This window comes from Zalophus californianus, chromosome 9, assembly GCF_009762305.2.
Source record: "Zalophus californianus isolate mZalCal1 chromosome 9, mZalCal1.pri.v2, whole genome shotgun sequence".
Lineage (NCBI taxonomy): Eukaryota > Metazoa > Chordata > Mammalia > Carnivora > Otariidae > Zalophus > Zalophus californianus.
The window spans coordinates 82,458,924-82,471,119 of record NC_045603.1 but is presented as its reverse complement, the minus strand read 5'-3'; the positions used below and the strand labels follow the sequence as shown (position 1 = coordinate 82,471,119).

The 12,196-nt window shown below is 34.3% G+C and overlaps 1 protein-coding gene across 15 annotated transcripts in view; it reads right to left on the bottom strand.

Annotated features, from left to right (window-relative positions):
- Positions 1–12,196, bottom strand: part of SOX5 (SRY-box transcription factor 5) — a 1,040,220-nt gene that overhangs the window by 547,333 nt on the left and 480,691 nt on the right. The gene's annotated exons all lie outside the window — the stretch shown is intronic.

The following is a 12,196-nucleotide window of genomic DNA, read 5'->3' as shown; positions in this document are numbered from 1 at the left end:
TGATGTACTGTGACAGATGGTGAGACCCTCCAGTAAGGTGCAAACACTGACGCTTGAGAGCAATTGTCTCTGTGCTCTCCGTGAGGCCCTAACCCTATATCCAATCCAGTGTGTTGATTTCAAGGACCCACAAGGCTTTTTAAAACTTGAGCCTTTCTAGAACATACAACTTTGCAGAGAACTTTAGACATTTCTTAATCAAACCTCTCAACCTCCTTAGAAATAAAAGGGTAACTTTTACTCGGTATAGAAAAACATTTTAATAGAAATACTGTAACTATGACTTAGTGCCTCTGCATCAACGTCTTGAGAGCATCAACTGACCTACTTCTCTATTTGTCATTAATCTTTTACATCTGATGATACAGCAAAAACTACAACTGTGTCTAGTTGCAAATTGGGTCTCTCTTCCCCATTAGTTTTGCTCTGCGCAATATCACAAGCCAGCCAAAATGATGAAAAGACATGGCATTTGTCTGAAATGAGAGGAAAAAAATAGAATGGGTAGGAATGCACTAATCGTGGCATTAGAGACCAAGAAGCTGCTTTAGAATTTATTTAGTCAACTTTTTCATTTTAAAGATAAAGAAATCTTGACCCAGTGAGAGTAAGTGATTTGTCCAAGATAAAATCAACTCCTAAGAAGAACACAAGAAACCATGTAACTGTTAACCCAGATTTCTAAAGCTGTTTATTTTATAAATTTTATAAAACTGTATTTTATAAATCATTTTATAACAAAGTTGTTAATAAAATTTTGGGAAAAAAGTTTTTTCTCAAGGACTTACAAAAATGATAAATATTATATTTTTTACATTTCCTAAATTAAGGAAGATGTTTATTTGTATTTTTACTAAATGAGAGGGAAGTTATTTGTATTTATCTACAAAGTTTCAGTAATAATATCCTAAGCCTGCAAATGGCACTAAAACACATGTAACTAATTTGAAACCATTGATTAAAATGATTATTTCTTCAGGTCCAATATATAAATTGTTAAGGAGATAAGTCAGTCCTTTGGGATATCTTAATGATGACTGAGATCCTATAGCATGATTGAGCTGGTCAATTCCTCTTTTTGAGATACCTGATTTTTTAATCTTTTTTTCTAGTTATAGCGTATAGCTGGTTTGTATTTTGGTATGTGATTAAACAACTATAATGCATTAGTGTTTAGGTCCACCTCTGAGTTTTAAAACAGCATAATTATTCCAAGACAGAACTAAAGGGGGCTGCCAGATAGAATTTGTGTGATGTATACATTTCCATCACTTCATTTATTCAGAGTACAAGCAATGGAAGGCTCACAGAGCAAACCTCAAAACAATGACACATTGTTCAAATTCAGGAATTAGGGTGTACTACTTTTCCTTCTTATTATTCTAAAAAAAAATAGCAAAATTTTGATAAAGTTATTTGGGGGCAAATTCATGTATGTAAAATAAAAATACTCTTCTGAAAGGACAAAATATCTAAGTGAAACTTGAAGAAGTGGAAAAAAGCCTTTGCATATTTCAGTCAGAAACAGTATTAATAACTGCAGGATACCAAAGCACGTAGATATTTTGGGAAAGTATTCAGTAAAGATTAACCATCTCCATGATTGTAATGCTGAGAATATAGAGGAGCCCAATAAATAAATGTTTAATGTCTAATCCAAATTTGATATTAACTAAGTACAGCAACGTAATCTCCCACATTTCTTAAATTCTTCCACATTACTAGAAAGTAACATCCCACTACATTAAAAGATCAAAATAAAAGTTGGTTTAATTGACTTTAACTTTTGTATGCATTTTGAAGGTGCATATAATTTTTATACAAATAGGAGAGAAACTGTTATTGCTAATACAAGTTTCTATTGTCTGTCTGTATACTTCACCTAGGACTATGGACTGTGTTGAAACTTCCAATGTTTGAAGATCTACTTCTTTGCCCTTTGAACTGTAAGTCACTTTTGTCCCAAAATATTGTTTGTTGCATTCTGATTGATCTGTGTGCTTTTGCATCTTCCCCAGGATTCCACAGCTATGCCACATTGCTTAAGCCATGCAGAGTGAGCACAAATATTTGATAAGCAAAGGTGATTTTTCCAAGTCTTTGCAGGGGAAGAAACGGCATTGTTGCCAGTGTATGATTTTAATATTTCTTATTGTGATGGTTAAATTAAAACAAAACAAAACAAATCAAGCTTGGCAAGGAAGCCAGAAAAAAACATTAAGGACAATTCTATGTCTTGGTACATTTATAAATTAGGATTACCTTAGCTGGGTCTCTGTAATCATTAGCAGTGATATGCTTATTAACTTGTTAGTTTAATACATATGGCATCAAAGTAAAATCTAATGATGGAGTCAAGCAAAATCACAAAATGATCGTTTTCTCTCTTTACCCTAAGCTGAGCAAGGAACCTTTCCAAGCAGTGTGAACTCATTGGCTTCCCCATAACACTACAGAGCTCACGCTGCCATATAACTGGGAATCAGAGAGGTGAGGTCATTTCATCACTCCTTGCAAAAAAACGCAAAACGTCTGCTAAAATCTGACTTCATTTGATTTACTCTCCAAGACTGTTTTTTATTAAATATGTTTGACTGCTATCTCTAATTAAATGTAGAATTAATTTTGGCAAACTAACCACAGATGCAGTTTATGTTCAATTTTATCAGACAGATTTATTTATAAGCTGTCAACTTCTTGAAAGACTTCATTTTGGAGCAGTTTTAAATTGCTAACAGTAGCTGTAAATGGAGCTACTGTTCTCTGGAACACTAAAGGAAAAGTATGCTATAAATGTCCGTTCCATCTGTGAGGAATCATAAAACAATCACATTCCTTTATTTTTTTTTCCTCCGTAGGACCTTTATTAAATTAGTTCAACTCAATTAAAAATAACTTCAAAAACATTTCAGAGCCTTTTGTTTCATGGAATACTTGGAACTCTCTGCACGGAACGTCACCCTTTTAACTAATCCCTTTTAGTAAATGGAGGAGAATAGTGGTATTGTGACTTCAGACAGTGCTTTCAAGGGTCTCTACTGTACCGAATTGAGGTCACTGCAAGACAATGCTCAACACCCAATAGCCATTCAAACATTCTTCACAACTCTATCAAACGTGTCTTTCTTTCTCTCACCCGCTTTCTCTCATGGCAAACTCTGAGGACAATGGAAAAGCCTCCAGCACCATTTATGGTCACCATATTTGCACATGACAAAGTCTATTCTTCCTGGTTTGCCAACTCCCTGTAAAAAGAATGAACCCTGGGATAGATTTTCCCACCATTACTGTTCTTCAAACTTATCTTGTATTTAATGATTTCTGTTGTTGTTGTTAGAGGGCTGCTACATGGCATTGGAGAAGCTGACTTGCTATTTCCGTGCATGTGTAACAAAGCAGAGACTAAACGCAGAATTAAATATGTCACATTATAGCCAGCATATGCATGATGGAGTGTACAATTTAGTACAAAACAGAGACAAATGATGAAATTGGAATTATTGTACCTTGTCTTATTGTCTAGCATTAACAGTATTATGAAACTTACTGTTTACCCACGAACCACCACGCCTGTGCCCCACAAGCACTATTTAGTTTTGCTTGGGAGTTTTTATGGCGGCAGCCACAAACAAACAAAATCAATTGCTGTAAATTTTTCTCACCAGGGCTGCTCCTTTTTGAACGAAGAAAAAAAAAAAAAGATGTATCCAGAGCATCGTCCTCCAAACGAACAAGAAAAGCGCATATTTGCAAGCTATATAGTAAAGTTGTTACGATGAAGATTTTGATTTTAATTAAGAATGGGATTTGTAGGACAATTAGTGAGATGTAATATTCTTTGCAAGAAACAGTACCCTTATTGGAAATACCATCTAAAATGGAGTGGGGCACTTGGAGCTGCACAGAGACTTATTTCTATGGGTTTTTACAGTTAACGAGAAAGAAAAAATACAAGAAAAATGTAGGTACCTCACCTGAAATGCAGGAACACAAACTGTTTGCCTTTCTTTTTCCTCCTTAATTTTTCTCTTTAATTTAAACCACAAATATCTGTGCTGTTGAGATTTCAACCAGTTAATCCTCTTGTCATTATTATGTTTATAACTTATTTCTTCACATTTATTTTAAAACCACTGATTATCCGGAGTATACCTCATCTTATCTGATGACTTCACAAAGATGTCATAACGTAGTTAATGATAACAAACACGACAGACTCTTCAGTTATTTTGGATATGCTCAGGTGATCTGACATTAAAAAAACAGCTTTTTCTTACAATATAGAATATAATTTGTATAATTGCTTAAATGTTGGAATGACTACTTCCTTTACAGTATATAAATTTTCATGTGTTATGAAAACTAAAAATGCATTTATTAATCAAGTGCCTGATAATTTCCCAAGTTTATTCAATTAATTTTACAACAAAATTTTCATTTTCCCTTTCTATAAACAATAAGATTAAATATTCCAAAGTGAATTAAGGGATCTCCTTTCTATAGCAGATGGAAAAAATATTAATAGTATGTCACCAGATATTATGCTGTGAATAATAAAGCCCAAATATATATAATCACATGTATGTAGTTGAAAACATGTATTGAACCCAAAATTCTGCAATATTTATTCTACAGGATTAAGCATATGCTATCTGCCAGGCATTGTACCAAACAATGGTAAAGTACAATACACATTGAAGATATCTTAATGCAGTTTATAATATGCTGGAATGACATTCAACTAAACCAGTATAATCATTCACACTGTGCAAAGGGCTTAGATACACAAATAGGTATAGGATTTCTTTCATTTTACAAGTTGAAGGTGCAAATTCCCCACTATGGCAGGCAGGCTGGATATAATGTATGGTGGCTATTGAGTTCCCATCTGAAAAGCATCATGGGAAGTGTAGTAGGGTTGAGCATGAGAAACACAGAATTGACCTTGGGGAACACAAAAGGTAACAGAAACATGTGGATCATAATAAGGAATATTTAGTGGCCCATTATCTGATGATGCTATTTATATGGGATTAAGGCAAGACATGTCTGGAAATTTAGGCTGGGTTCAAAGTGGAGTTAGTAGTCCTTAAGTGCTACCCTTAGCTACAATTGATTGGTGTAGGACAAGATGGGGAGCCAGAAAAGGAATTCCAAGGCTACTTCAGGATTTCAACTGAGAAGAGATGAGAGTATGGTTTTTTTTTTTTTTTTTTTTTTTTTTTTTGCTGTGCCAAAGGGAAGGGGAAGATGTGTGAAAGGGAGAGAGAGAGGAAAAAAAAAATGTGTGTTTTGGAAGCCAGGTAATGGTGGCTGAGAAGGGGAAAGGAGTCAATGTGATCACAAAGGTCTTACACTGGGCTAGCTGTAAATGGTTGAAATATGTGAGATTGTCAAGCTAATACATCCAAGTGATATTTGAATAGAGGTAGTAGACAGGGAAGAGATATCGAAGGAGAATCATGCCATTTGTGTCTAGATTCAGGAAGCAGAAGGGTGAAGTGGAGTCAGTTAAATGGTAACATGAGTGTCTCCTACAGAGCTAGAATTCACACTTAATTTCCTTAGTATCACTGAAAACAGTGTTAGCTTCAAGATATAACAGATTTCATATTTCGTGTATCTTTCCAAGACCTAAGATTCCTGATTCTTTATTTTGCTCCTTTATTGTCCTTTAATTAAAACCCTACAGGGGACATTTTTAAAACGAAATTTCAGTTTAAAAACATTTCTTTATACATTTTACTTCAGAATCCAGTAAAATATAAATGTGGTACTTCACCAATTCAAACATCCAACCATCCTACTAGTTACAGTAACTTTGTAGTTATTACCAATTATCATCTTTAATTTCAAAAAATGGTCCTCCTCGTATAATTTCTAATCATGTTCCACCTCCCATTTTATTCTATAACTCCAGTGGAAATTCAAAAGGTGTGTATTGTCCTTTAATAACTGTCCCATTATAAATAGTCTTATCCCATCATTTACTTATTATAAATACTAAATCTTAACTATGGCTATCTTTCTCCTGATTGAGGAACTTTATAAAATATCAATGATGCTAAATGGGTCTTACATGTAATCACTGGGATATCTGCTTTATTCACTTTCTAACTACCTTGTGGAGGAAGTGTTAACATCACACTTCGAGAGGATGACTTCAAAATCCCCAAAGACCACCTGAAAAAGGAGGGTATGTGTTCTTATCTAGGATGATAATAAAGACAGCTGACCTACTGAGACACCACAGTCTTACCTGGTACTTGTGTTCAAAATAAAAGGGCATCTCCTCCGACTGACCTTGCCCAGCAAGCAGGAGCATGGCCAACAAGAAGTGCAAGGGGTGAATGTCAGCTCTGCTCACCCCTAAGCATGTCCTCAACTGGGCACCTTTGGGCCATGTGAAGACTATGCAGTGGAGTCTGGGGCTCTGGCTTACTACATGCCAGGAATTCAGTTCTACGCGTTCTATATACATTATCTCCATGAAGTCTGACAATAGCTCTGAGTTGGGTGCAATTACTGTGCCAATTTTTGAGGCAAACTAACTTGCCTAAGGTCACAGTCAGTGGAAGTATCAAAATTGTTGGATAAGCATTCTGACCTCAAATCCCTCATTCTTATCCACAATGAATTATTGCAAGTATCATTATGTTAAGCCAAGATTTAATTCCATACTTTTACATAATTATGTTTTGTTAATTATTTGGCTATAATATACATGTATATTAGTGGTCATGGGCTGAATAAGTCGCACATACACAATATAATCCACTGTCCCTTTAGGCAACAACTTCCTAATAAATGGGAGGGAGGTGTACCTAGAAAGATATTCCACCAGTGGTTTCAAATGTGTCATATTTGAAAGAAGAAAAAGTTCTTCCATTTTGGAAAAAAAAGACAAACAAACCTTACCATTAACAGAAAAGAAAAACTACTATTAATTTTTAGCAAAGAAATTACAAAGGAACTATTATTAATGGACAAAGAAATTAATCCTGAAAACATCCCTCCCTCTGATGCCCTCTTTAAAATAAAAGTTACTCAGGGCACCTGGGTGGCTCAGTTGGTTAAGCGACTCCCTTCGGCTCAGGTCATGATCCTGGAGTCCCGGGATCGAGTCCCGCATCAGGCTCCCTGCTCAGCAGGGAGTCTGCTTCTCCCTCTGACCCTCTTCCCTCTCGTGCTCTCTGTCTCTCATTCTCTCTCTCTCAAATAAATAAAGAAAAATCTTTAAAAAAAAGTTACTCAGCACACTTAAATTAGTAAAAAAATTCCCAAAGGAAAGATAAACAGTGTTAAGTTATCCACACAGACAAGCAAGCCTATGCTCAAAAACAAAAGAAATAGACAAACAAAAAATTTAAATTACACTAGTAATATTTTACTTGGTAGTAAAACACTTCTTATAGCATTTCTCAACCCAAACTAGTTTTGCCAAATCAAAAATTCTCTTTTGGGTAGTTAAGAAAGCCAAGAGTATTCAAAATGATTTTAAAACCACTTTACCTATTACGTCTTATGTTTCCAAAGGAAGCATTGGCAAACATAATTTGGCTGTTAAGGGAGAGAAAACACTGTACATTTTTTCATTGTCAAAATAAACCTTAGTTAAGAAACTCCTGGTTGGAAATAATTTAAAACCTCTGAAGTATTGGGTAAAATCAGTATATACTGCAGGCTGCATAGCCTTCGAATGTTTTTCCCTTAAGACCTGATTCAAGAAACAGTGGAGAGTGCAGTGCTAAACTTCCCCAGTACTTGTAGAAATGTCCCAAGAATAGAAAATCCATTAGCTTGTTTTTAAAGTAATCTTAAACTCACAGACTTTGGATTATAGAGTTTTGCAGACAAGAAGTAGAAAGGAGGAAGAGAAAGAGTGAACCGCCACACCTTTGGAAAAACGAGTTTCAAAATATATTAATGGAGTTAGAGGGCAGGAGAAAACTTCAGAAATGTTTTCCCAGGTACTGATGTTTCATCCACAAAACCAAGCTTTAAAAATGATGTTATTATTTCGTTTCTAGTAACTGTAGTCCTCTCTATAGAGTCTGAGTGGCCTAGAAGCCCAGGAGAGTCAAAACATTCAGGAAAACAGTTCTGCTTTATTTTTTCTCTCCCTTTAAATTAGTCACTAGATACAAATCCACAAAGGTTGGTGAGGATTTTCCAACTCAGTGAACGCATGACTGTAAAATACAAAAAACATAATCAAATATTCAAGGTTTAGAATGTGAAATCCACTCATTCCACGAATCATTATTTTTGTCCCAGCAATATTTCAAGAATACTTCTCAAAGTACCAAAGATAGGGTTCCAAGATCTTGAAACAAAAATGACATATAAATACCATGTTTTCACAACATTTAGAATGACCTATTTTTTAATTATTTAAATATACATTTAATTAACTTAGGACCAACGGCTTCTGCATATGTTTCTACATGTTGGACACTGCCCAGGAAGCTACACTACAACCACATGTTTAAAGAACCACTGAGTCTCTTCTCTCTTTCTCTCTATCAGTCCCTCTTTCTCCCTCCCTCCCCATATATATATATATATATATATATATAAATTTTTAGATTGTTTTCATTATATAATCATTAGCAATAATAATTACTGTTCTATAAATTACTGAACTTTTAATCATAATTATGAGTGAAATGTGTTGATAAGACAAAAGGTTGTATTGACAAATTTTCAAAGACAGATGTGGTTTAATTGTAACACCCACCTTGTGCATATATTTAACCAGTAATATGAAGCAATAAATATTCCTTATCTTTATTACTTATCTTCTCATTTCTATTTTTACCTATGTGTTTATTAAAGTAAAAAACCAATCAGGTGCTTTGCCTACAAGTGTCAGGCAGATTTACTTGGTTACTAGGGTGTAAAGGTCTACCTGGGGAGGATAAATTTTTTTTATCTTTGATAAAATTATTAAAATGGCAGATTATATGCTTTTTATTCCCACTGAGAGCAAATACTCTGAAAAGTGACTATGAATGTGATGTACTGGGGAGCAACCAACTTCAAGTTAAGGTGTAACCCCAGTTATAAATTCTGAGGTCACTTAATTTTCTACTGTAGCTAGTACATTTAGAATATGTGGAAACAATCACATTCCACTTTTTGAGGAATCAATTCTTAAATATTTTTCCCCCATTGGAAATCTCCCTTTTAAAATATAGAAGGGAGTCAGTACTTTAAAAATAGATTGCTCTAAATATTTACAGCCTCCATTTATTCGAACAACAAGCAAAAATGAAAGCGTCCCTTTTCTCCCTCCCCTACGAATAGAGCCAACAGGGTCTCCGTGTGATGAAGAGAGAGACAGAGCTCTTTACTCCTCACCATTCTTCCAACTGATGTCTCAGAAATGGGCCAAAAAGCAGGAAGAGGCACTTCCATTCCCCCAGGAAAGCTGTGAGCAACGGGGGAGAATCTCTGACCTTGTATTTTAGAAATCCTAAGAGAAAGTATAAATTCCCACTACCATAAATCTCAGCTTTTTTCCTGTTAAATCAAGGTTGTATCAACACAGGGCTACTGAATCAAAAATACATTGATCCTACGTATTTTCAATATTGATCTAATGGTGGAAGTAGATTTTAAAGGAAAGGGTTCATTTTGAATGGACTGAACTTCCCCCTGGTTCCCTGTAATTATGAGATCTGGATAAGCTATTCTAGCAATTGTCTACTGTTGTCATTTATATAATGGGGGAAGTTTTTTTCATATCACAATTTCTGCTTCTAAAAGCTGCCTTGATGAGGTTTGCATAGACACTGAACTACCAAACATTTCCATGCATACCTGCCGAATCTGGAGGAGACAATAAAATACTATTTGTTGAACAGGAGAAGCACTGAGAGGAGACACACACATATGGATTTGATTACTTGAATGTAAGTGAATAATCTGGCAATCTAATATTAATTAAGATATTTTGAATGATTTATTAAACACTACAGGCTAATTTTCGTCTGTCTTCTATCTACCTTCTAATCACTATTTCAGATGATTTGCTCTTTCCACTTGAATATGGCTATAGATTCTTACATTGATAAAACATCATTTTATCCCCTAAATCAATCAGTCATTCACAAACTTTTCCATCACAATGCATTTCAGAAATGTTATACAATCCTATCGACAACAGCAGTCCATTATGGCAGTAAATCTTAATTAGGGACATATATTTAGAAGAGAAGTATTTTTTAAAATGCCTTGTTCACTCGGCCTTCTGAATCGCACCCCATAGAAAGGTTGTATCCTATGGTTGAGAATCATTTCTAATTTACTTAAGAATGTAACAAAATGTTTATCAGTTTTTACGCCTGAGATACTTATAATAAAATTGCTGATGACTTGTTAGAGAGTATTTAGATAACACCAGTAATATACTGGTTGCAAATGAAAACTACTGGTACTCATCCAAAAGTCAGTAATATATCTGTGTAAAAATATCTATACATTTTCAGAGGGTAAAAATATTAGTGAAGTGGGAAGATAAAAGAAATGTAATTGCTAGCTGATCAATAATTCCTTATTTTAGCTCCTGCTTCAAACAAATTCCTCCATATACAGGAGAGAGCAGATTTTTCTGCTTCATCCTAAAAAACAAAGAATGATTGCTACTCCCTTCCCCCCAGTTTCTATATACAGTCAGTAAAACCCATCTGCATTCCAGTCATCATTACAAATGATAGCTTTGCCAGATCTAGTCCCATAAATTGATATATTGGAAAAACTGGCATGAATATTTTAATGCCCTGCCATTCTAAAGAATGAGCTTTAGGTTTTGTAATTATATATGAATATTAGGAATTTATATATGATTACGCATATATGTCTTTATATATTCATGCATAGAAAAAATTTAACCAAATAGAAAATTTAATTTTTGTTAAAATTTTTAAATGTATATACTACAGAGCTATATTGTCATCTTTGATAAATGTGGGAAATTGAGGCACAGAAGTACCCTCTAGGTGATAACCAAACAGCATATGACAAAGAGCAGAAAGACTGGTAAAATGCCCATGCCTTATGTGCTTTCCTCTCTGGTCTAAACACCAGATTGCCATAGAGATTCCTATAAGGAATTCTTTAAGATGAGACCTGAATAGTTAAAGTAAATGAAAGATGTATTCTGAATGTGGGGATTCTCAGCTACTATATTTCCTCTTCATTTCTGTAAAGTTAGTTGGCTCTCCACAAGTGTTTGATATAATAAAAGAGTTTATATAAAGTAGTTATAATGGCTTTTTACAGTTATTATACCACCTCTATTATATAAGAAATGGAAAGCATATAGGTATTTTTTTTCCTATGAAATGGAATTGGTGAATGAAAGGAATTGATACATAAGAGCAGGTAGAACAATTCAAGGATAGACAATCAGTATGCTCAAAACTGACATTTAATGACTAAATATTTTAGATGATTAACAGAATCATAACATGATTTAAAAATACCTTGAGATTCCCATAAAATGGAGATTACATATTTTTTTAAAAATGTGTTTTTATTAAAAGCCTTGTTAATTTTCATATACTTTTTATTTACTTAGATCTTGATTTTAGAGGAAACAGCAGATTTATCATTTGCAAGTGCCTTTTCCAAAACCCTGACTTCAAACTCAGTGAAAGTAATTATTTACCTCACTTTGGAATGATAGTTGGTCAACAGAAGGAAAGCAAAAACTCACATTCACTGACATTTCTATGTGACCATGAAGAATACTTCTGGAATTGTAAAGTGTTCTTTCTTACTGTTCCGTCAAAGACCACTGACTAAAATACCCCAAGAGCTCAAAGAAACAAATACAATGCCAGTAAGTGATACAATAAAATTATATATCAGTATGATGCTCTGTAACAAAGGTACAGAAATAAGAAAGTAACTGTATGGTCAGGGACTCCCCTCAGTGGAAAAAAAAATCAAAATATTGGACAAATATTCAGATAAATGGAAATATTTGATTAAAATATATCCAAAATACATGCATGTTTTACTATAAAAGTTAGTTTAAAAAAGTTATTTTTTGTTAACAGCTTAATTTTACCAAAACACCCTCAATGTCAGAGAGAGCAAGATATGTGCCTTGAGCCCTTCAGGGTAATGGGGGGAAGCTGTAGGCATCCAATCTGAAAGCAAATCGTGAGATAGTAGGGAATAACAT